General features: G+C 45.4%; 1 protein-coding gene across 1 annotated transcript in view; it reads left to right on the top strand.

The window, feature by feature from the left end:
* Positions 1–13,784: 13,784 nt before the first annotated feature.
* Positions 13,785–26,058, top strand: part of LOC117583802 — a 56,096-nt gene continuing 43,822 nt past the window's right edge. The window contains 1 exon segment of the mRNA XM_034272383.1: positions 13,785–13,847. The gene's annotated coding sequence lies outside the window, so the exon portion shown is untranslated.

The following is a 26,058-nucleotide window of genomic DNA, read 5'->3' as shown; positions in this document are numbered from 1 at the left end:
TTTCTTCTGCAGCGCGTTCCCTCTCTCCAGCGTTCCAGCTTCCAAGCGTTCCCTCTCCCAAGCGCTTGCTCTCTCTTCCGCGCTCCCTCTCTCTCTCTCTCTCTCTCTCTCTCTCTCTCTGTGTGCCATCTGCTCTTAACAACTAAATTACACTTGTCTGCATGTTTACAATTTACTCCACACACACACACACACACACACAGGCAGACAGAGGCAAAGCTAGAGCTACACTCAACCCAAAAGTTAGTCACTCCTCTGGTCAGTTGTCTGACTGTTTGGTCCCACAGATTTTGCAATGAGGTTAGCGGCGCAATCTGCTCAAATATAGATGGCTAGTTAGATGGACAAACGAACGAACGAACGAACGGGCAGCAGTCGGGGCTGCCAACATGTGTTGCCCCGTGTAGCAACATCAACTGCAACTGCAACAAGCCTGAGCTGGCTGCCTGGCTGCCTGGCTGCCTGGCCCGACCCGATCCATGGCTATTCTAATTGCGCACAAGCTTTAGCCAGCTTTTAGTTACTTTGTAGACTCTTAGTTGCCATCAAGCAGCGCTCTCTTAACGTTCTTTTTTGCAGCTGCTGTCTGTTAATTTATGCAATTGGCCTAAACTTGAACCGCACTGAATGCTGTGTGGCAATAAATTGTGCTGCAGCCAAAGTGTTGGCCAAATAAATGTTCTATTGATTTTGCAGCAACACCTTGTCCAACCGCCAAAAAGGCCAACTGACTAACTGTTCTGTCAAAATGTTGGTCCGGTCGCTGTTACGCTGCCCACAGGCAGTCTCTCTCTCTCTCTCTTTCTCTCTGTGCCTGCCTGCCTGCCTGCCTGCCTGCCACATGTGTGCATGCATGTGTGGCATGAAAATTCAGTTGAAAATAATGGCACACCCGTTCCGATTCCAGCTACAGATACACACAGACAGACACAGACAGATACACATCTCATGGATTTGTGGCTGGAAATGAAAATGAAAATGAAAATTACCCAACTGTAACCATATCGGGGCTCCCTCAGCTATGAGCAGAACTTTAACCATTAAATTTGCCATTTAATTGCCAACATAAAGCCCACCGCCCCTAGGCACAGAACCGATTAGTTTGTTTTTTCCCTGCAAATATGTAAGTGGATCCCCCACCAAATTGTTTGCACATTAAATTGATTGCCGAGAGTTTTTAAGGGTTTTTTTTCTTTACTTTATTTTTTGCCAATTTTTATGGTTTATTTAAGACTTAAAGCTCAGGCAGTTAGACCTCCCACAATGGCTCTGTGTGTGTGTGTGTGTGGCCAAAGGTTAATTACAATTTATTGCCTGCTTTTTGAAAAGCCATCAAAAAGTTGTATTCGAGGCACTCGTTCCGCTCACTTGCTTCCCATTTTTGCTCGCTGTCTTTTGTCTTTGATTGGGCAACGTCAACAATTTAATTGCACATTTGCATTAGAGTGGAAAGTCGAACCGAACGACTGTCATCGTTGGGCAGCCAGCTCCTGGCACAGGCCACGTTTGATTTCTTAATTGTCGCTAAATGCGGGACCCGGGACATTGTCTTTGTTTCCAGAGCCTCACAATCTTGTTGCTGTTTCTGCTTGTTTCAAGCATTGTTTCTGGCTGCCTGACTGCCTGCCTGACTGCCTGCCTGCCTGACTGCCTGTTGCCTGCTCTCTGTGTTGCTTAGAGCATTATCGTCGATCACATTTCTGTTTGCAATGAGTTTTTGTGGCACACGAAATGAATGTCGCAGCTGTAAAGGAATTGTCGTACAGCAACGATCATGGTGGTAATTTTACCAAATGGGAAAGGGAACCCTCTGTCAGACTGTCTGCTGGTAGAGCGCACATTTTAATTGCTTCAATTTCAATTTATTTTTATTTCCCAGGGGTATCCTCCCCTGTACCTGCATAACAGTGCCTGCCAGATCCTGCACCCACATCCGGGGCAGCTCCAGTTTTGTCACCCATTTCACATGTATGCCCAGCGGCTGGCGCACACTTTCACTGCTTAAAACACTAAAATAACTTATATTTTAGTCAATTTTTTAGCTGCAGCTTAATTTACATTTAAATATTATTTCCCAGCAGCGACAGCGACAGCGACAGTTTTCTAATCTCTACGCAACGCTGAGCATTCAATGGATTTTTGAGTATTTTTTTAATCGCCAAACTGTCCCATAAACTCTGACATTTTATGGGCTCAAGCGTGAGTTTGGCATACGAAAGTAGCTGGCAGCCAGTCAGCCGCCAATCGAATTTCTTTTCGATGGAAAAATACGCACTGCGTAGACGCGGACTCACAGTCACTCACTTGCGGCAGTCACTGTGCCACATTAGTGGCACATTATGAGCCATTTTTCTCGAATCTCAATCCAATAACTCAAAATTATGGCCGCTCGTATTATTAATTCAATTTCGAGTTGGATTATCGGCAGCTAAATCGAAAAACCCAATGGAAATCCAATGATATTCGGGTTAGTCTTTCAAATGTTAATGCCGGAGTTTGTGAGCGTTTTGTTGCTGTAATTATTCCAATTTTCTTACGTAAGTTTTGCTCAAGGATAAACCTTCAATTTAATTAAACTTCACACAGGAAGCGGTGCCAACAAAATTATAGACTGACTGCTCTTTGGGCGGATATAAAGTCTCCAGCCATAACTCATGTGGCGGCGCAAATAATTTGATATCAAAGAGCGTCGTCTGGAGATCGCATAAATTACGAGAGTGCAGGAAAGCAAAGCCAAGGTGTTAGAAAAGAACCTTTTGGTTTTTTGTGTGTGGAATTTATGGCTGCTTAAACGGACAGATAGAGTTGGTTGTCATTAGTGATTTATGCTGGGATTGGGAACCTCTCTCTCTCTAAGCCACCAAGTTCAGGCTTTGAATGGAAAGAGCTGGAGCCAAAGCGCCGCTTTGTGTGTCTGTTTGTGTCGTGTGAATTCTGTTTTCGCTTGCAACTTTCAAAGTAAGCGGAGACGCCGCAAATTAAGTCAAGGTTGCTCATGAACTGCACCGAAGTTGCACTGCGAAAAGTGTATTAAATTACGCTCAGAGTGTGACCAGCTAAGGTTTCCATGGAGGAAATTGCAGCTGATAGCAAAACTTTCCACAGAAAGAGCCCCTCTGGAATTCGTATCCATGAATGAACACAACTTATCGCCTGGCCAGCCAATCGTTATTTTTATTCTGCCGATAAGATAACAACATCAAATGTCCACCCATGCGATAGGTTGGCCCACCAAAATGATTGGAGCGGCTACTGGGTGGGACCCTGTGGCTGACTTCGAACAGCAGCAAAAGTATCGAAATTAAACGCATTTTGTGGTGAGTGAAGAAGCTGCTTAAGTGTTGTAAGACTGAGCTGCTACTAAAGCGGCGAGACAGCTGCTTATGCCAGTGATAAGCAGAAGCTTGAGCCGAGAGCAGAGAGCAGAGACCAAAGCAGCGGCGTCTTATCAGCGCTTGACCCGGACTGAACTGTCACTCAAGCGGTAGCTTGAGCGCAGATTTGACTCTTTTTTTAGGCTTTTAAGAGCAGGATTATAGGTAATAACAATAGTTTCTGGCATGGTAGATATTTGTCATTTTCAGAGCATTTTTCAATGGCAGTTCTCCCCTGTCACTGAAAAATATTTCTAAATATTATTCGTTAATTTTATGTCAAGTTTTTGTGTGTTTGTTTTCTATGAGCGCAACTCGCCAATGTTTAACAACAGCAAAACACAACACCAACTGGCACTAGACTTGCTCAAAAACCAACTACAAAATGACAGTCAAAAAATGGGAAAAAAGTGAAAAATAATTGTTGTAATTTTTGCCCATTTCAAGCTGCCGCTGTTGTTGCTGTTGTTTAAACAAACTTAGAAGTTTCCAGCTGTGCGCGTTGATTGCCAGACGACACGACACGATGCGTTTTCAAATACAACAAAAAAAGCGAACAAAAAGCGAGTGAAAAGCCGCCGAGATTGCGCATACGCCGTGCATGCACTCGGGGGCACCACCGCTGGTTGCTGTTGTTTGTGTTTGTGTGTGTGTTTTTTTGTTGAACAAAAATAGCAAAATGTTGTAAACATTTTTGGAGGTACGCAATCACTGACCCATCGAGCTGCACATAAAACACATTTCAAATTACAATTCATTTTTGGTTGCTTTTTTGTTCAGGCCGTTTTTCCAGTGTTTTTAAGATGAATTTTAGGTGAAATTTCTCTGCCATGTGTAAGGCAAATGTGCCTAGGGGAAACTTCATTTCACAAATGAGTTGGCAGCTGTGAAAAGTGAAATTATTAAAGGCTTTAAAGCTGCCAGATAGCTCCACAATTCTAGCCTTTCCTTCCGCTCTGCCGCTGCCATTAAATGTTCATTGGCATTGATTTGCATTGCTGTTTACTGCCTCTGAACCTTGAACCCTGAAGCGGCAATCATTCACACCACGCGACAAATGAGCCGAGATTTGATAAGACAGCACGGCAGCCCCCCAGTGTCGTATCTAGCTACAGGCAGAGCTTATCTGCTGGCGCTCTCCCTGCCGTTTCAGTTGCCACTTTAATTGGCAATTTTTATCTGGCCCGTGGCTGCGCCTCTTGGCTCTGCTTCTGCCTCTTCTCTTGCTTGTCAATTTGGCTAAAAATAAATGATTACTGCTGCTCTAGTATACAATATGATATCATGCCGCTACGTTTTTGCCAATTAAAAACGAGAAAACTTGCAAGTGACTGGCGACTCGGACTGCTACAACTTTTGTCGTAAGTTATGACTGGCGATAATCACACAAGCAGCAAGCTGCCAGAACTCATTTCTGTTTGCTCAGGTTTGGTCTAGTAATTAGCTGGCAAAGGCGGAGACGCTGCGTCGTCGCATGCGTAGCTCAAATTTCAACACAGAAACAAAAAAAAAAAACTACTCGAGTCGTACATGCACTTTGCACAAGATACAAAGGCCAGGTCTCTGCCTCCTCTTTGGGTGTGAAAAGATTTATGTGGCATCTGCGGCAGCGTTGGTTATCAATGCGTTGGCCCACCAGTCGCCAGCAGCCAGCAGCCAGCAGCCATTCACCCGAAGTCGTTTCCAGTTTTCCACAGTTGTGGCTTGAGACATTTCGTTGTGCGCCTGTGGCTGTGCCTTTGCCTTTGCCTTTTATTTATGGTCTGCTCAGCTTTTTATAACTCTTCGATTTATATTGATTTGTAATGCACATAAAACGAAGAGATTTTTATATGCAGTTGACCTTGGCTCTGGGCAGGATTGGGGCAGAGATCGGATGCTCTGCCACGTAAATTATCATAGTTACAATATGCTGAAGGTCGTCAAAAGAGAGACTGCCCAGCTGGCAGTGGCTCCAATTACACAGCAACAAGTGTCCCGCAACAAGTATCCCCGCAACATGTTCGCGACAAACTCCGCTTGCCCAGGTGACATAACGAGGTGCAATCGGGCGGCAGTCGGGGCGGCAGTCGGGGCGGCAGTCGGGGCGGCAGTCGGGGCGGCAGTCGGGGCGGCAGTCGGGGCGGCAGTCGTGTTCCCACCTACATCTGGGCCATGGATTTGAGAGAAAAAATCGCAACACTTGTGCATGCAAATATTTTACGTATTTGCGGGCAGAATTTGTTAGAAAAGCTGCAGACAGGCACACAGATAAAAGGAAAACTGAGAGAAAAAAAAACATGCTGACAACAACAAAAATAAAGGCCATGCACGATTGTGAGTGCTCATGCGATATGCCCAAACACAAAAGACCTGCGCGCACATGACAATGTGTAAATTTATGGCAGTCGTGGGGCTCCGTGGCTCCGACTCTGTGCACTCGAATTGCATAAGTCCGGGCAGGGGGGTAGCTGCAGCTCTCCAAGCCGCTTTTATGCACCAACGCAAATAACAAAATATTTGTATTTGTTTTATTAATTAAGCCTGGAAGCGGGGCTGCAGCAATATTTGTGTATTGTTTTCCAATAATATTTGGCAATGCATTTGCCAAACGACAATTGATGCACAAGAGTCAACAGCCAAAGAGGTACACGCGGAATCAGCTTAAATGTTTGCATCTTCCATGGAATTCACTCAGATAAAAGGCGCTGATCAAATCTTCTTTAGAATCGCAGACACACCTCAAAGCAAATGAAATTCCAATTAAAATTCCACCAACGTGTGCGGCGTGTGGGATCAGCATGTTTGTCTTAGAAATTGGGGCACAAGTTAGTTAATAGCATTTCGGGGCAGGTCTTCCATGACCAAGCACTTCTGATGCATTTTCCATTGAAAAATATTCAAGCCAAAATCCCCGACATTTGCCGTTGATTAAAGCGGCTTTCACCGGCACCTTTCGCCAGGGGGGATATAGGGCACTCCATTTTGTTCTGCTCTAATGAAGGTCTTAAGTTAACTTCTTTTCTGTGTGTGTGTGTGTGTAGGTGTTTGACCCTCAACCTTTATTTATGTTAATTTCGAACCAACAAAATTCTATCGCAATTAGTTTGGGTTTCTGTCTCTCCCCACTCGTTGCTCGCTGCTCTCCGCTGTCTCTACTCTGCCTCCTCTTTGGCTCAATCAATTTAAATACATTCATCAATTTCCATGCCAAGTTTTTCTCTTCGAACATTTCTTCTTCGTGTTGGCTGCAAAAAAAAAAACAACAGAGAGACAACAATTTAATTATAACAACAAGCAGCGGCTGTATCTGAAATTGATATCGTGACTTTGTGTAATTTGTAATTTACTTTACGATGAGATCGCTTCCTCCACAAAACAATGTTGCAAGTCGGTCAGGCCGAGGCAGCCAACGGGGCTTGTGCCTTCCTCTATCATCCATCGTTGGTCGCATTTTCTTGTTGTCTCCAAAGAGTGGAAGCTGCAGCTGATGGAGTGCTGCCCCACACTGAGTGACATCCCCAGAACGTCCAAATTTGCATTCGCTGCACAAAAGCGAGGCTCGAGGGGCTTTTGGAATAAATTAGATTTGGCATTCAGAGTCAAAGCCAACAGCCAACAGTCAGGCACTCAAATTCATTCTCAATTCAACACACAAAGACAAAGCGCAACAAAACTCTGAGGAAATTTAAATCACAGACCAGCGACAGCGACAGCGACAATCGAATTGACAATCAAACAAATTATGTTGGCTGGAACAGCGGCTACCAATCACAGACTTTTATGTCGGATGTCATTATCCAACGTCGGAGCAAGACTCTGATCTAATGCCTGACCCATTTCCGCTCGCTCTATTCTTTGTGCTAAAGTCCTTGATCTTTACGCTTATTATGGTAGCGGAAAAGTTTCGTTTGTAGCTGCCGAACCTCAAGTTTTATGATGTTTTTCTGTTTTTTTTTATGTTCGGTTTTTTGAACCCATCTTTAGAGCTTGAAATTATTACAAAACGCTCGCTGGTCTTGCCTTGTCTTGTCTCTCTCATCTGTTTTTCAGTGTCTTTGCTGATCTTTTTTTCTTCTGGACAGCAAAGCCGTTTAATTAGCTGCAAAGCCAAGCCCACGCCACAGCGCGAAGATTCTAGATTGCTTTATAGCTGATTGCTGGCTGGACTGGACTGGACTGGACTGTACTGTACTGTACCCATGTGACAGATTTAAAAGTGTCAGCAGCATATTTAATGCCTACACTTGGACTGTCTGCTCCTAAGCTCCGATCCGATCCGATCCGATGCGATCCTGTGGCCTGCAGCCTACGTTCTTGGCTATTGATTTGTCACTGGCTGGCAGCTTGTGCAGCGGCCTGGCAGCCTGGCAGCCTCCTTAAACCGTTCTGACAGTCGCCAAAGCTGCCTTACATGTGCACCGGAGCGTGTGGGCAATGCCTGACAGCTGCCAAGGGGCCCCGAGACTGGGCCTTGACACTCCAGAATGCCGCATAATTCTCAAAAAAGTGTAGCGCGTAGGACGCTAATCAGATTGCCAGCAGAAAGATGTCGAAGATACAGCAGAAGATGCTTCCCCGCTCTCTTTCTCTGATTAAAACTAGTTGCTCTGGCTTTGCTGATATTTTTTTTTTAATTGCAAAGCTCTGGGTGGCCCACTGACCAAAAAATTCGTCGTAAAATTCAATTGAATTCAGAATCGAGAGCCCCCCGCTCAGACTCGCTTTTCATATGTGCCGCGGGGCAATGATTGCATAATGCCACACAGACACAGACACAAGAGAGTTAATTTCCAGCAAAGGCAAACAAACGCAATGCCTCTGTCTCTGCCTTAGTACCAGTCGCAGTCCCCGACTTTTGCTGTGTGGTCCAGCCCCAGTCTGCTTCGGGCCTTTTGCCGTTTGTCGGCTCTTTTTTTTTTTTTTTTGGCTTTTGCGTGCATTTGGACTTTACAGCAGAAAAGAAAATTACCGCCGCCAATTTAATAGTCACACTTGTGGGCCAGCCCAGGCCAAACTCAAGGCAGATTCAAAGCTTGAAAACAGCAGCAGAGATTACGTGAAGTGAAGTGAAGTGAAGTGAAGGCAGAGAACACGCAATGTGCCTCAGTCGCCAGTCCCCCCAGTCTGTGAGGGCATTAAAATGCTTCTTAGAAATGTAAAGATACGAACAATTTTTGTTGTTGTTTCTCTATTTGCTGGGGAGTAGCTCCGGGTATCTTTGGGTTGTTGCTGCTGGCTGTTTGGTGGGTGGAGGATCACAGTTGTACATCTACATCGGCATACGCTGCATAGATTCCTGTTTAAATGTTGTTTAATTCTTGGGAAAATGTGCAGCCTCATCGTAATGATGTTGGTAAATACTCGCAAGACAACAGCAAGCCGTAGAGGGAAGGTTTTCCACTCTTAAAACAACAACAACCCATGAAGGTTTTACCCCTCTCGTAAAAGGTTTTGGAGCATAGATCAGGCGTTAATGGCATTTTGATTGTTTGTATTAGTGGGCTCAAGGTTGTGCCTGTCTATTAGTGGGGCTGCTGGCAAAGGTTAGGGGTTAGGGGTTTACGGCTTAGCCATGATATCTCCAGCTGCAAGCAGTCCCCTCCGCGATTAGTTGTAATTGAGACTTTTTTTTCGGCATGTTTTCTGTGCATTTCCTCAAAAGGAAGCCGTCGACCAAATTATATTTTCAACAGCGATCGATCAAATGCAACCAAAACGAACAAATACAGATGCAGGCACCGTTATGAATGCAGAGTATCGGATGTCAACTGCGGCATTCGCACAGACAGACAAATCGAACGAAGGAGGGAGGGGGGAGAAACGAAGGCAGACAGACAGAGAGACGAACAGAGAGACAGGCAGACAAACAAACGAAAAATAGAAGGGGGAGCACCATATGCGTGCGTGTGTCTATAATGCTGTCTGCTGTCTTCTGTCTTCTGTCTCCCACCCTCCATCCTCATACTCCGTGTGCTGGGGGAAAAACTCAAACATAAAACTACCGTTTGATGGATCGTTTTGATTAAAAATGCAACACATTTCTATATGATCTGTCACAGACATCGAAGGAATCGGAATCCGAGTCGCAAAAGCCGCAAAAGTGGTCGCCGTCGCTGCTGCAGCGTAAAGCGCAGAGAGCGCAAGCAGCGAAGCGCAGGGGGAGTAGCGCAGAGAGCGGAAAGAGGAGAGCGCAGCGAGTGGAGTGGGGAGCATAGTGCTCACAGCGAGGAGTGGGGAGCGCAGAGCACAAAAAGAGGAGCACAAAGAGAGGCGGAGTGAGTAGGGCGGTCGAGTGAGAGACAAGCGAAATGTTTGTTAAAGTGAAATTAACGTCGCCATCTAACAGGCTACCAATCAACAAAGCCAGCGCACTGTGTGCCTGGAAAACTGAACTGCAAGCTGAACCGAGCCACCACGCATGCGCCACAGCGATCATCATCTTGTCGCTGTCTTTGGCTGCGGCTGCGGCTGCGGCTGCGGCTGCGGCTGTGACTCTGTTTTGTGGCAGACAGGCAGCAGCCTTTCCAGTGGCATGCAGTTGTCGCCAGTTGCACATTTTCCGCGTGCTCTGAGCGCTGCCACGACAAGGAAAAGTAAAGCCAAAGCAAACTGGAGGCAAACTGGAAACTTAGTAAAGAAAATTGTATAAATATCCAGGATGATGTAGGGTTCGCAATGCGTTACCAACAGCTGCTTGAAGTCTTAGAAACCTCTGTTAGGGTATTATACTCATAACAGACCACGCCCCAGCCTATGCTGAATGCACTTAAAGACTTCCAGTACCCATGCCCCCGCTCCCTTCCCTAACTGTTGTGCGTTTTGGGTTTCCGAATGAATGAAATTCGATCGTTTTATTAACTGTACATTTGGCATGATTTACTGCTATAATACACCCCTATGCCAGGCATTTCTATATTTTTGTTTTTTTAATTTTCTACTGCACTTTCTGTCGTTTTGCTGTGTCCATTAACCTTCATTAGGCTTAGCGTGGCTTAGCGTGCGTTAATAACGCACCAAATTGTGAAGCGTTCAGAGCACTCCTCACTCCCCCTACCCTCTCCTCGAGCTGTCATTGTCCATTTATGGCCTGGGCTGCATTGACAATTTCTATCAACGATTGCACACGAATTAAAGTTTATTTATTTATTTATTTGCTTCTCTTAATGAACTGTGTGAAACAGTTTTCGATTGCCGGGACAGGCACACCTCACACCACCCACCCAACCATCGAACCAAAGCTGCCACGCAACTTGTCCGAGTATCGGCTTTTTGGTCTTTTGCTTCTTTGTGTGTGTGCACTGTGCAGCGCAAATTGTTATTGCACAATTTTTCGTTGGCTTTTTTTTGTTGTCTGTCGTTGTCTGTCGATTTTCAATTTTCGGGCTGGTGTATGGTTGGGGGGGGGGGGGGGGGAAAAGGAAAGGGCCGGGGGGGCGGGGGGGGGGGGGGGAAAAAAAAAAAAAGAAAAAAGGCCCTAGTTTTGCCTTTTCTGGTTTTGCTACANCGCACATAACACTTTGTTTTTGCTAATTTTCTAACGCTTGTTGTGCGCTTGCGAAAATGCATTTTTAACCAGTTTTAGCAATGAGGAGACAATGGTCTGTGGAGCTACAAATGCTGCGAAAGTCAGGTCTAAGGTTGTGTCTTGGTTTTGTTTATATTTGATAACAAAAAAAGTCTAAAACAAATGTTAAAACTGCCAAGAAGATTCCAACTTTTCGCACGTGACTGCTGTTCCTTTATGGGAGCATCATCATCATCATCATCATTATCCTCCAGTGACTCACTTTTTGACACAGTTGCACTCAAAGTTTGTTGCCCTTTGTTTTGACTAATGCTTTTGCTCGTCTCAGCAGTGACACCAGAACCGTTATAATGCCATAGCCCGACACTGGCCATTATCTAACTAAGGCATCAATCCAGCAGCAGAGAGTCAGAGAATAAGTCTGCAATTGGCCGCAGAGCAATTACCGAAGAGAGTGGGGAAAAATGAGAGCAGTCTTAGAACATGTTTTCAGCGTTAGATCGGAAGAGATTCCAGGCTGCATGATTATGCAATTTACTAGATGTAAGAGAGAAGCAGCACAACATTTGTGCAGACCCAAATTGAAAGCGAAATAATCATGGAAATACGCGTAACTGGGTTAATAATTTTGTAACGCTTCCATGCGTGTTCAATGATCCATTCAGCCCCACGGAGGCGCAGGCGGAGGCCTATGAACCCCTCGCAGAGTTCTTTGGCTTCTATTTTAGAGTGGAGTGGAGCTTTTCTCTTGATAAATATGCAAATGAAACTGAAATTCAATTAACGCTGTCATATCAAAGAGAGGGCCAAGATAGAACCCGGCAGATATGTGGATCTAGTCTGGCGCAGGGCCGTCAAGTTCAAAGTTATAAATGTGCCACAGAGCGTGCGGAGTTTATTTAATTTCGATTCAGTTTGGAGTTCGTTTCGTGTTTCGTGTTTCGTGGCCAGCATACGAGAGATTGCTACACAAATCGGTTTTTTTTCTGTTTGAAAGTCTTCGAGTCTCGGGGGGGTGGTGACCGGAGAACGATTCTGTCATTGAGTTGGCCTGGGGATCAATTACCTTTCGAAACCAATTTGCATTTGAAATGCATAACGAAATCGTGTGCACACAATATTTTGGCAGTCGGTTTGCCATGCTGAGAGTTGTTGGCCGTGTTGGCTGTTCATTGTTTGCCAGCTGATTGGCAGGCTTTCAAAAAGGTTTTCGTATCAAATGGAAAAATGCAGGTGGCTGTGGCTCCAGCTCCCACACAGTCATAGAGTCAGACATGCAGTCTGCCATTCAGGCAGGTCTTATCTCCCTTTTGGCAGTTGCTCATTATTGTTGCCTGTTGGCGGCAAAAGGTGTGTCAGCAGTTGCAACTACTGCCGTTTGCTGCTGCGGCTGCTGCGGCTGAGGCAACTACAAGGCGATCCAACTCGAAGATCACGTGGTCTCTGATCAATGAGCTCCAGGCACGCAAGGCACTTCACTTCATGGGAGCTCTGGGCTGTGGGTCCAAGTGGAGTTCATCTTTTGGCTATGGCCACAAAATATGGGTTAATGCGCCCCAAAGGAGTTTTTGTCTTATTTTCATTGTTGATTGAGTCTGCCCATTTCTTTACTCTTACTTTTGATTAGGCCATGAGTCTGCAGTAATTTGCGGATTAATTCTTGAAAAGTAAATCTTGTGATGATTTGTCAACTATTCGAGGGGCTTTGCTGCTCCGCCCAATTTGGGTTAACACAACAAACACTCTCCCCGCGTTTGGCTTTCATTTTCAGAGGGGCATGCAACCATGGAAACCAAAAGTTATTGTGTAACATATTTATTTTCATTTTTTATTGGATTCTTGCATGCAACACTTGCAGCAAATGAACAGTCACAGTTGTCTAGCTGTCCAGTGCGGTCCAGTCCATGGGGCAGTGCATTGTAAATTATGACGGGCTGTCCATAATTAATCAAAGCGCTAGGGCCGCCGTCTGCTGTGGCAATTGCCGGCTGCCATTTAGTCTCAATTAACACACGCAAATTAGCCTGACAGCAGGGAGGAGAGGAGTGCTGACTGCTGGCTGCTGGGTGCGAGTTATGCCCGGCATTTGAAAGTAAAAACAACTCCCAGCACCTACCGGAATTTGTTATACATTTAAGCAGTATCCCAATACCAGCAGATGCATTGTTTAGTTGCTGCTTGGAGCTGGCCTTTGGTGTCGCTCAACCAGTTTAGAAATTCTACTGGTTTTGAGTGACGGCCGTGGCGAAACCTGATGTGCCACATCAGGCGATTTGTATTCCAAATGACGTCTGGTTCCGTTGGCTGCCCAGAGCAGCCGAGCAGCCGAGCAGCAGAGTCCCCAATGTCAGCTGATTGAATTGCAAAAAAACAAGACGGGCAAGGCACCCAGAGATCATCTAAGGAAAACCACACCGAAGAATGGGAAAATTGTGCAAGCTGTTCTGCAAGTTATATGAGACATCCAATCCATCCAATCGGTCGGGGCCTCATCGTTGAAGCTGCTGCTGTGTCTTGGCCTTGTACTTCCTGAACGTTGACCAATCGCTGTCCGCGTTCTGTCCGTCTCATCACCCGCTAATTTATGCCGCATTGCATTATCGATTTGTGTTTTCCAAGCAAAACGAAACTGGTCGGATATGCCCATAAACAACACATACGAACTACCTGCTTTAAGCAACAAAAGCGATTCCAAAATTTATGCATTTAGTCAACGCATTTATCAGGCAAAAGATACAACTCCCCAAATTAGCATTTGGCGTTGTGCGTGCCAATATTTTGTGGTATGACAAACAAAAGCTAATCCGCAACACAAACACAACCTACTAGCTGGCCCAAGCATTCGCCGCATTGATTAGTTGACAAATAAACTAAACGACATTTTTTTGGCTTTCTCTTTGCAGTCGTCGCCGTGGTCGCCTGCTTTTGGAGTCGTACATTTTTGCATGAAAATTGCAACCAAAAAGGTATGTAACCGATTTCTTAATTAACTCAATGAACAACTTTCGCAGCGGACTAAAGGGGCATGCCAATATCTGAACAAATATGCCAATTAAGTTCATAAATATTTGCCATCTGCTGATGTCAGTAGTCGCAGAAAGTCTTTTGACACCCCAAACGGCAATAAAGATTTCCAAAAAATTGTTTTTACATTTTACAAATGGCAGAAGACAGAAGAGCGAACTGAACTGCGCTCGAACAGACTGTGGCTGTGGCTCTGTCTCGGTTCGGTTCGGTTCGAATCGGCGCGGCGCGGCGCTCAGAAATCATTTATGTTAATCAACACATGTTTTTCGAAGTCATTGGCCAGGCCAGAGATCTGGGAATTTTTGTTGTCGTTGACTGTGCCTATCTATACAAACATATACCCTTGCGGAGGGTCGTATGTAGTTTGAAGATAAGTCTGTAACGTAAATCTAATACACATATACATATGTTCATACATACAATGAAACAGCAGCTGCTCCAGCTCCAGCATTATTCTTGTACATATTTCGTTTCGAGCGCACTGCCGTCACAATTGTCTTATCGCTTGATCTTTGCTCCTCTCACGCAATAGTTGCTCTCGCAATTGATTCGTTTTATTACGCTCTCAGTAGCAGCACTAACAACAACAACAACAACAACAGCAGCAGCCATGCAAGCAAGCGCAGCGTTTGGGGGAGGATTGCATTCTGCTGCGCTCTCTCTCTCAGCTATGCTTTCCAACAACAGCAATGAGCTTTGCTCGGCAGCAACGACCCGCCAAACTCAGGTAGCAAAACAATAACCAACGGGACTATTTAGCTAGCATAGAAAATGATGGATATGCAAGGGTATATCGTGTTTCGACTCTGCAACTAGTTTCTCAAACTTCTTTTTTTTCTATATATTAAAATGCCCAAAAATCCAAAACAAAATAAACTTATACAGAAAACGTGTTTGTCGCGTTCCTACCGCGCTCCCCCTCCCACGAGCGCTGTAGAAACAAAATTCAAATTCAAATTCAAATTGTGCCCCGCTGAAATTTGCGCTAATGTTGCCATTTGTGTTGCTGTTGTGTTGTTGCTGCCGCCGCTGGGCCTGTGTGAAGCTTCTCATGTGCTGCTGTACACACACACACACACCACCAACCATAGAGTTATTTTTGGTATGCCCCAACGCTACTCCGCCACATACACATGTGCATATATGGCCGGCCGCCCCATGCCGAACTGGAACCCCAACACGCCGCTGCGGGTTTTCTTTTCTAATTCTTATGCAAATATGCATGGGACGACGGGGCATGTCATGTCGCTTCTGTTGCTCTCCAACTGTTTGCATTTCAATAAGCGCACACGATTTATTTTGTCGATGTTCGAATCGGAATTGCACACGGTTCGATCCGAATCGATGCTCGTGAGGCTTTTATGACTCAAATTGTCAGGCATTTCGGCATCGAATTTGCAGTCATTTCTAAACGAGAAAACAACTTTTTGGCAATCCAAAAAAACGACAACAAAATGCTGAAAACTGATAACTAACACTTTTTAAACAACCACAGCGACAAAGTACAAAAAGCGATAAAGACGAGGCTGACTGGGGTGACGAGAATTTCTTGAGTAGAAGGGGAAATCAGAGCAGAGCAGGGCGCGCGAGAGAGAGAGAGAGAGAGGCACAAAGAGAACACACAAAAGGTGTTCATAAATACATTGCAAAAAAAATGACTCACAAAGCAAGTCATTCTGGTTGCCCCTTGCAGCATTGGAGAATCAAATTGGTTTGTCATGAGACTTCAAAAGAATCGAGAGCCAGAGAGAGTGGGATGAGCCAAGCCACACTCAGACACTAGGTTTAATGGCCTTAATGGTACCTAAATTGCAGCTCAAAGTGGCTCCTTAAAGCCAATCCAAACATGTCTCTGTGGCTGCCCATTCCCATTCCCATACCCATTCCCTTTCTTTGCTTGATTTGCTTTAATCTACTGATTTGTTTGGGGCTTTGCCGCATAAGCAATCTACGTCGCAGCAGGGCTTCCTGGGCCCTGCGTTAATTGTGCGGAGGAGCAGCCAGGCTGCTTATGCAGAACGAATCCAATGGACAGCATTATTTTATGGTCTGCCCTCTCATCCGCGTGCCCAGGCACAACATAAACTCACACTTAAAATCAATAAACGCACCCCGCCCACCCAGTGCCAAATTGCATTCGACATGTGTAGGGCCATAAAACTATAAAATAGCACAAACTTATGGGCAGCCCCGCAATAACCATAAAGAACGGACTAGCCCAGCCCTAGAAATGATCTGCCAAAAAATAAACCACAAACACTTGGAAGTTGGTGGATGGATCATTCAGGGCATTGGCTATGGGTATCTGTTTCTCCCTCTTATAGAGTTGTTTTTACATGCGTAAACAAGTATTTTTATGCGCCGAAGGCATTAAAGGATGCCCTGGCCCGTGGGCTGTGGACCAGGACACTGTGGATACGGCCATAAAGCCACTTAATTGCCATTTTATTACTGCAGTCCAAGTGCCACGTACATTTGTCTGTCTTTCATTAGAAGGAGTTGCCTTCTCTCTTCTGCATTCTCTTTCTGGTTCAGTGTCTGTGTCTGTGTCTGTGTCTGTGTCTGCCACATGCAAAGTGGACGTGGACTCTCCGCGCTGCTTGGTGCTCCCTTCAGCGACTGCAGTTCAATCCGGCAATATCTTTAATGAAATCTGCATGTTCTGCGCTTTAACAAGCATTTTGCTTGTCTACTCATGTCTGCTCTCCAGTCTCCAGTCTCTTTATTCTATTTCTCTCCCTCTCTGTGCTGTGTGCTATCTATCCATCTGCATCTCTTTGGCCGTGTGCCATGGCAATCCTTTTGTTGCCGTCTCTTGGGGGGTTCCACGGCCAACATTGTGGTTTGCTTTGCCCGCTTAAATCTTGTTAGCGTAAATATTAACTTGTAAATATGATGATGCCCCCATGGAAATTGTATGAATTGCTGATAAATATCATTACGTAGCAGTCTCCGCTGTCTCTCTATCTGTATCTGTATCTGTGTGTTGTGTTTGTGTTGCAATTCTATTAAGATTTGTATCTAAAGTGCTTGTACAGCCCAAGTATTTGTTGTGAGTCGCATTCGTACTGGTAATTGTTTAGCAAATCAGTGGAGAACCGGCAGAAGTTGAGAGCTGAAAGGTCTCTCGCTTTGGTCTGGCATTGCCGTGATTGTTGTTATTGTTCCGCTGCCTGATTACACAGTAGTAACTGACAATTTGCCAGCGATTTTTCGTTGCTTTTGCTACTCCTTAATCATCATAATTCCAAGCAGACACAGCACGCGGCTGGGCTCGTAAATAAAACTGCCAGAAGAAACCCAAAACCCAAAACCCAAAACGAAACTTTCATGACTAGAACAGGGTTAAGGCTGTAAGACAGAGAGGCAGAGAGAGAGAACCCAACACAAAGACGTGACAAATACCCTAAACGAGCTACTTTAAAGCGTGGGAGCTGCACATTTATTCTTATTCATTCGCCTGGAGAATGCATTTGCCCAGCTGGCGCCGTGTCTCTGGCTAGCTCTCACTCTCTCAGCCTCATATTTCCACTGAAACGTGCACATCAACTTCCTCCATGGTGGTTACATCTAACCCATAAGCCTTGCTTGCTGGCTGCCTAATCAAAGCCTCCACCCGGGGGGTCTGTCTTTTCCTCCTTCTCACACTCCATTTTCCGGTAGTAATTCCAAGCACTCAACGCAGCCAGCGGGCCAGCAGTGCGACACAGTTGGACATTCTTGTGTCTGGTCTGGTGTCTGCTCCAGTTTTCTCCCCCAAATTGGAATTTCCAGTCTGTGGCTGAACGCACGCTGCGTATGCGTATTATGTTTACAAGAGTTCAATAAACGATTAGAGGCGGTCCGTGTCCGGAGTGCACAGTTCTAAGCGATTGTCGTGGCAGTGGACAGCCACGGTCCCGGTCCCCAGTACCAGTCCCCGCGTTGCCGCATTGCCGCATTGCCGCATTGCGTGTGCGTTCGCGTTTGCGTCTGCCAAAGTTATCGCGGCTTTTTACACTAAGACGAAGGCTAATATGTCATTTGGTCATTGATACCAGCGACGACGTTCGATCGGCTATGGCAAAAGAGCAAAAGAAAGAGAAAGAGAGAGAGGGAGAGCGAGAGCGAGTCTCGGGGCGACCAAAGCAAAACGCTTACTGTCAGTGTGAGGCGCGTATAATTAATTGCTGCTATCAATATCGCTGTTGTTGTTGCCGCTGCGTTGTTGCACGCATGTGTATGTCCCCTCTGGATCTGCCGCTGGCTGCTACATGTTGCCCCCATGGCCACAGCAGCAGCAGCAGCAGCAGCAGCTCATTGAGATAAGCCTGTCCGTTTATGCGATTTTTTGTTTGGATTTAGCATAAATCATTTGCTCCCCACACCTTGCCCCGCCCGAGACAAATGTTATGTCAGCAGCTTTTATAAGGCCGTGCAAAGTTGTGTTCTATGACGCCAAGCAGTGCAAGCAGTGCACACTGCTTAACGGCAGACATCGATTTCTTAGCACTTTTTGAACTGACTGCGGGAAAGGCCCAGCCATATTGAGTGCAATTTATTTATGCAGATCTCGAGTCTAGCTGAAAAACTGAGTCATCCGAGCGGATGTGTGTGCCGCGGCGTGTGTGGGTGAGTGCAGGGAAACACCTTTAGGCGAGACGAACAACAAATGCCAAGAGCTGATGGAATGGACTGGGATGACAACGCATCGTGTGGCTTCGATTCGTGAGTCATGAGTCATGCTCTGGGCAAGCAGCAGCGAAAGTGTCTAGAATGAGCGGCACAATAGACTTTATGGCTGTGGCAATGGCTTCGAGGAATCGGGCAGAAGCTAAACAGACGGCAAAAAGCGACAGACAGCAACCCAAGGGGGCAGGCAGGGCAGAGGCAGGGGCAGGAGGCAAGTGCAATATTTAAACTTAACACAAAGCCCTCAGCTAATTTATGCCCCTCACTTTTGCCCGTTCCCACAGAGCGGGGAGCTACTGTCTGTGTTGCATGCAAATGCAAAATGATTGATGTTGCCACGTTTTTGGTTTTTCTCTTTGTTGCTCGGGAAAACAACAACGAAATATTCTCCTTGTGCAAAATGTTGGCATTTTGAAGTGCGAGTAATTGCAGCTGCAATAGTTTTTCATGTTTGCTGCTGCTGCTGCTGCTGTTGCAACTGCCACAGCCACAGACACTGCTGCCACTGCTGCTGCTGTTTTCTGGTCAAGTTGCTCGGCATTTTGGCAATGCTGCAGCCTAAGCAGCCTTTCACAAGCCATTGAAAAATGGGTCCGCCAGTCCAGGCCAGACCTGTGATGGCCACTTGAGTTGAGTCTTTGCAAATTATAGACGCGGCCGTCTACATTTCACAGATGTCCAAAAAGCTTAAGAAACAAGCTTAAATGCCAGGCCAGTGGCTGGCAAAAATAATAGATTTGAAATGGCTGAAATGTTGGCCCAAAATGTCAAATAAATTTTGGCTAAAGTCGGGGCAGACCTCATGGAAATTTATTATGGGATTTCTGTGCATAAAAATTGGAAATATTTTACATTTTTGTATGCATTTTAAAGCAGAATTTCTAGGAATTGCCTAAAGTCTTTTTATGCCATACAAATTCAGTTGTAAGCGGAAAGGGTATAGCATTTTCGCTATGTGTGTTGGTTTGCCTTCATTCATTTTTGCTTCCCTATTTGATTGGTGTCTCTTGATTGGCATCTCTTGATTGCTGTACCCTTGATAGTCACAATGTCTGTTGTTTGGGTTTCCTATACATTAATCTCTAGACTCTGGACCGACCTTATGCAAAACATGTTGTACAGACCGAAAATACACCTTGGGCCAAGGGCCTTCAATTTCAGAGCAAAGGCTAATTACGAGAGCCAGTTCCACGAGCACAGACACAGCATAAAAACTCACCAATTCAGGTGTCTCCATGTGTGTGTATCCATGTGAGCCACTCTCAAGCTCCGGTTTACACACTCTCAGGGGGGACTCTGGCGATCTCTGTTCAGGTAATTACAGGCCGAGCACATGCCACATTATTCTTTTGTGCAATGAGCACGATGCCGTTCCTGAACCCAGTGGCCCTGCCAGCCGCAGCCCCCCCGCCGTCTAGCGGTTGTTTGTTGTTGTTGTTGTTCCTGCTCAGACGCCAACGCCGCCAACGACGACGACGACGACACTTGTGCGCATGTGCAGCGCTGCTCTGAGACACACACACATGCAGTGCACTGCGAGAAATGCTCTGCTGAAAACTGCCGCTAGCAGAAAAACAAGCCACATAAACGTCAGTGCGGCACGCCGCAAACCGGTTGAGTTATGAAAAATTATGATTGTCACCGGTCGCTCGGTTGTTCGCTTGCTCTAAGGGGGGTGGGTTGGGGTTTCAGTTACAATAACCAGCAGAAAGTTAAACATTCCGAGTACGAATAGAGAGATACACTTGCAGATCGAAAGTGTGTGTGAGCTAAGGCATAGAAAAGATAATTACTGTGGCTATACTTCCCCGCTTCTTGCGAATCTTGCTAAAATAACAGTAATCTCTCTCTCTCTCTCTGCCTAGAACTGAGCAAAGGTAACTTTACGCTCTCTCGGCTTGCCGAGCAACAAGCGCCAGAAGGAGACAGCAGCTTTCGCTTGTTACTGTTTGCATGCATTCTGACAATCGAGAGAGCTTTGTCAAAGGTGAAGACGTACTCTCTCTCTCAGTCTCTCTCTCTGTTAGGGCATGCTCAAAACGAAATGTGTAACAATTTCAAGTGAAGCCAAAGCTTAAGCCTTTGCTTTGTTTTGTTGTGTCTCTCCGTTTGCTGTTTTTGCATTTACGCTAAAAGGCAACACCAAAATAGACAACAATTACAATGCCAGCAGAAAGCAACAGCAACAGTGAACAGAGCGGGTATGTGGTAGGGGGTACGGGCTACAGGTATCCATGTATAATTATTTGCCCACGTTTCGCATGTCTTGCCAGACTGACTGTCGTCGTTGTCAGCATCAGCAGCAGCAGCAGCAGCAACACCACCACTAGATCGTATGCACATACATACCACAGAGCGGCAGCAGCAACAGCAACACCAGCATCATCCAGTTTGTGCCTAGGTGTGTGTTAGAGTCATAATTTTGCTGCCGCTTGCTTGCTGTGTTTTTTTGCTGTTGTGTTGTTTTTCTGCTTTTGTTTTGGTAGGGGAATTTTCGCTGGCAATGTGGCCAACATGTGTTGCCGGACCAACAGCTGTTGGCAACATGTTGCCAGCAACTCCACCCCCGACTTGGGAGTCACACCACAGCGACAAATTTGTATGCGTTGCTGTTTTGCTGCTAATTTAAATGATCATTGCCTGGAATTGCATTTCTATTTGAGTGCCAGCCACAACCCGAAGAACCCCTCTTGAATGCTGCTGCATCCGATGGCTGAGCAATTGCGCGTGCAACATTTCAATTGCCAACTGCCACAAACAGGGAGATGTCGAAATTCTTGTGGAGAAACCAGCTAAGCTTTGTCTCTGTCTCTCCCCTCTCGATACGGCAGCTGCTGCGTAAATTGTCATCCGCTGCTGTCAGTGTCAGTTTTAATTAGTTTGTTTACAACAACAGCAGCAAGCCCAAAACCCAACCCAAGACCAGTCCCAAGACAAAAGACAAAGACAAAGATGGCACACTGGAGCCGCTCCAATCATATCAATTTGGTTTTGTCCCATTGTCAGTCCTTTTGCTTCTTCTTCTTCTTTTTTCTTCAATAACTTTAAATTGTTTTGTGAGCCATAAAACAATTTTTATGCACTGAGCGGTCAATAATGCACTGGGTTAATTACCCAGTCCGCCACTCGCCGATTAGACAAAGAACAAAAGTCGCGCGGGCACTTGGCTCTTATCAGGCTTCAACTTGGAGTGATTTCCCTCAAAACACAAGCGATTGAGTAGCCTTTGTTTCCACTCCACTTCACTCTACAATTTTTTAAATGCGGATATTTATAGTTCAGCAAAACGCCCACAACTAAACGCGCTACAGTTCCACCTTACAATAGCAACAAAAACAAAAAACAAATATAAATGATGAAAAAAACCCTAATAAAGTTTTATGGCCTGCAAATTGAATGCCGTTTTATGGCCCGAACTCTTTTGTTATTCTCGTAGCGTATTTTGTGTGTGTTTTTGTTTTGTTTTTTGCATAGTATTAGCAAACAATAAATGTTAATTAACAACATTTATGTGCCTATGGCCTATTGACACTTGTGGCCATAAATTTCGGCTTTTAAATGTTTGGTTTGTAATACAAATTCCAATCAAGAAATAAGCAAAAAAATGCACACAAAAAGAGTTTACGCAAAATTTATATTAAACAAAGAGCAATTAAAATAAACAAATAAAAGTTTGGCATTCGTTTTTGGGGAATTTTTTCATTAATTTTTGTAAATGCTAAACATTAATTAATGTGAATTCTTTGAGAATTTTGCTACTTATCTTTGGGGAATTAATTTGTTGTGCTTTTTGGGACCCTTTTTTCGGGCTGATGTCAACGCTCAGAAATTGAAATTAATCTGCAGCTTTACTTTTTGGGGGCTGACAAAGAACTCCTTAACTCTGCCTACCCCTCTCGCTCCCTCGCTAAATTATGTAATTTATTTAAATTCAAGTGGAACCGCATGATCGCGCCTCGTGAATGGTCCTTTGATTGAAACCAACAACAGTGTCTGGTGCTGAAGGGCCTTCCATTTAGCAAACAAAAAATTGATGGCAAAGTCTGCAAGTGGGACTTACGAGTGCACAATCTTGAGCTGATCAGTGCAAACAACCAGAGCCACACGATTCGGGCACATTTCTCATTACAAATTGAGTCATTAAATTTATTTATAACCGCTGAAAGGCAGCAACCAGAGTGCCGCAGCTCCCTGCAATATCTCCGGGAGCAGCCGTAAAAACACTTCCGCGTTACTGCAACTGCAACTTCCATTTCTGGGTCAAATTTTTTGTTGTACTGAAGCTCCGTTCTGCCCCATATGCAGATGGCAGAGTGGGAGAGGGAGAGGGAGATGGAGATGGACCCCCTTAAAAGTATCATTTTTTATGTCTTTTCATTATGGTTTCATATATAATTCTTAATAAGAAAGTTGCTGCTGCCGGGGGTCTGCGCTCCGTTCTGGCAGGCTTTGTCTCTGGGGTTCTTGGTATGCCCAAAAAAAGGAACGAAAAAAGTGGAACATAAAGTTTTATATTTTAATAGGCCATGGCAAAAAGAAATATGAAATTCCCAGCATAAAATTCCAGATTTTGGGTCAGCTGAAGCTGCACTCTTGGTTTTACAGTGAACAAAAGGGAGGCAGAATTCGCAGCTGAACCCAAAACAATGCTGCCAAAAGTCTCGCTTCTAAGAGAGCCATAACCCATTTTGATTGGCGTGAAAAACAACTTCAATATCGTGGCATCAGGAGCCCTGGCCTAGCTCTATGATTTAGTGTGTTTGTGGCCGGCCACTTGACAATAATTTACGCAAATGGCATAATTCGCTTTATGGGCGCAACATCATCATCATGATGATGATCGTGTGGATTGTCTGCATGATGGCGGTGGTGGCGGTGCCTTCTGCAATGACTATAACTATGTAGTTTAAGAGGAGTGCTCGACGCGCTTTCAACGCCAACGCTGAAATTGAAACGTGCGCGTGTAGAGGGAAGAGACAAGAGAGATGCAGAAAGCAGAGACGCGGAGAGCGCAGAGCGCAGAGCCCAAAGCCCAAGAGCCGAGACGCGCAGAGCCGCACAGGCGCAAAACCCACCCCCAAACGCCAGCGGCGTTATAGACTACGCCTAATGAGGCTTTTGTCTGTGGGCAGCGTTCTCTCTCTCTCTGTCTCTGTCTCCCATCTGGTGCCATCTGTGCATGAAGTAATTATATAAGGAGGTGCCGTCGTATGGCGTTCGGGTGTGTTTTCGGCTTAAATGTTTAGTGCGTGCTCGCTTGTTCATGCTAAAGGTTGTGTGCGTGCGCAGAACCCTTTCACTTGCAATTATTGACAGCATTTTGAAGAGTCTTATTTTGGCGACGGGCCCTCCTTATACAATTGCTTCATGCATATGTGACTCACAATGATCTCTGTGGATCTCTGTGTATCTATCTGCATCTCTCTCTGTGTGTCTCTGCGCTTGCTTATTTTTGCGTGCCAATCGAGTCGCCCGATCGACAACAACTACAACTGCGTCTGTGGAGTCTGATAGTGCTTATAAAAAAAGAAGTGCCGCTTACATGCACAAAAGCCATGCTACAAGATTGCATTTCGCAGCTGCCTGTAGAGGCAGTTCCTCAGCCTCCCCTCAGACTCGATTCCCCGCTTTCTTTTAATTGCAATTGCAATGCCAGAGAACTTACCATTCCACGCACATTCAACGATCTGTCGATGGATGGGCATTGGGCCCACGGAAAAGAGATTGCCAATATAGCCTCACGCCATATCAAATGTCGAAATCTCGGCACTGGCATCCAAGTTGGAGCCACTTGGGCATATCATCGGTGCCGCACGCCTTAGAATTATTGGCGCTAGACATGCAAATCCAGAGGCACGGCCTGGCCGCTCCATGGTCGAATCTCCCATGCGATTCGCTTCGATTCGAACCATTGGCCCGTCGCTGTGGCTGTGGCTGTGGCAGCATTCTAACGAGTTTCGTAATCGTCTATGCGGCATAAATCATAATGGGTTTTATTATTTATGCCGCGACAGTTGTTACAATTCTATCAGCAGACGGAAGGCAGACGGCAGACTGCGCTTTTGCCCAACCAAAAAAAAATCAAACAAATTGGGGAAGTGCGTCCCCAATTTGCCAGGGGGATCATGCCAAATGGTTTTCCTATCTAATATTTATTGTAAATTGTTTTTACGTTTACTTTTTGGGGGCAGCAGCCAAGTCTAAACAATTGTGAGCACAGCAGCTGTGTTTGTTTAAGGGTTTCTCCGATATTTGTGAGTGCTTTGAGAGCAGAATGAGTTATAGTTTCACTTCAGCTCATTAGGGCAGCACAAACAGAGATTTACCTTGAGAGAGATGTTGCCCAAAAAATCTCATTAAAGAACCAAACATTTGTCGCTGTCAGAAAAACAAAACATTTCCCGGAAAAATCTGTGGCTCAAAAGCCACACGGCATGACCGCAGACGCAGCTACAGTACCAGACATGGCGACAAGCCCTCGGACCCAGCCAGCTCCCTCCAAATAATTTAGAGAACAATTAAGGCGGTGGCTCTCCCTCGCAGACTCATTAGTAAACAAAATACAGCGCACAGCCAGCGAGTGCATTCACCTGCATTGCGGCTACAAATTGCTGGAGAGACTCAGAGCTGCATAGAGATGGCTGGCTGGGGATATGGCCAACAGTCAACTGGGTCAACTGGCAGATTAGCGCTTCATCAGCTTGAATCGATCGCTGATCCGAGCCACCAATCACCGACTGATTGATTGCGGCCAATTATGTGTGGTTCGTGTGTGCACGCGTCCGCCTGTGTGTCCGTTGATTATATAATAAATTTCCATGTGACTTTGATCAGTGTTCAAAGCACAGCGGACAGGCGGACAGGCGGACGGACAGTGTAAACACAAAGTGTAACAAGTTTTATGCATATCGATTTGGTTATTTGGAATTTCAAATTCGAATTTGATTTTGATTTTGATATTGATGTGCAGCGGGCAGCGGGCAGCGGACATCGTGCATTTCGATGTTGTTTATTTTGTTGTAAACATCCGGACGTGCAACAAATTGTTGCATATTGTGCAGGAAGCCATGGTGCACGCCTGTACCGCCATAGGGCGTACATATAAATATTTCTTCTTTTTTTTTTCTGTGGCTTTTGGGCGCTTTTTCCAGTTTATTTATCAATGGAGTTGCCGGCAGTGTAGACGTCGTCTCCTCGCCTTTTGGTTACGGATTCGATCCCAGTTTTAATTCATTTTTTAGTGCATTTAATTATTATGTACACAATTTATTGCAAAAGGTGTGCCTTAAATATTATTACGTTTAACCATACAATTTGTGTGTTTTGTTTTGACAAGCAAAAACTTCAATAATTTATGTGTTTTTCTGTTTTCTTTTCTTTGCAGGTAAATTATGCAAATATTTGTAAACTGTTTTTGGCTTTTGCGCTGCAGATCGCGTGCCTAGATACGTGCCCCCCCCCCCCCCCCCCCCCCCCCCC

This window comes from Drosophila guanche, unplaced genomic scaffold (genome assembly GCF_900245975.1).
Source record: "Drosophila guanche unplaced genomic scaffold, DGUA_6, whole genome shotgun sequence".
NCBI classification, from domain to species: Eukaryota; Metazoa; Arthropoda; class Insecta; order Diptera; family Drosophilidae; genus Drosophila; species Drosophila guanche.
Note: the sequence above shows the minus strand (reverse complement) of the source record. Positions and strands in the feature narration are given on the sequence as shown.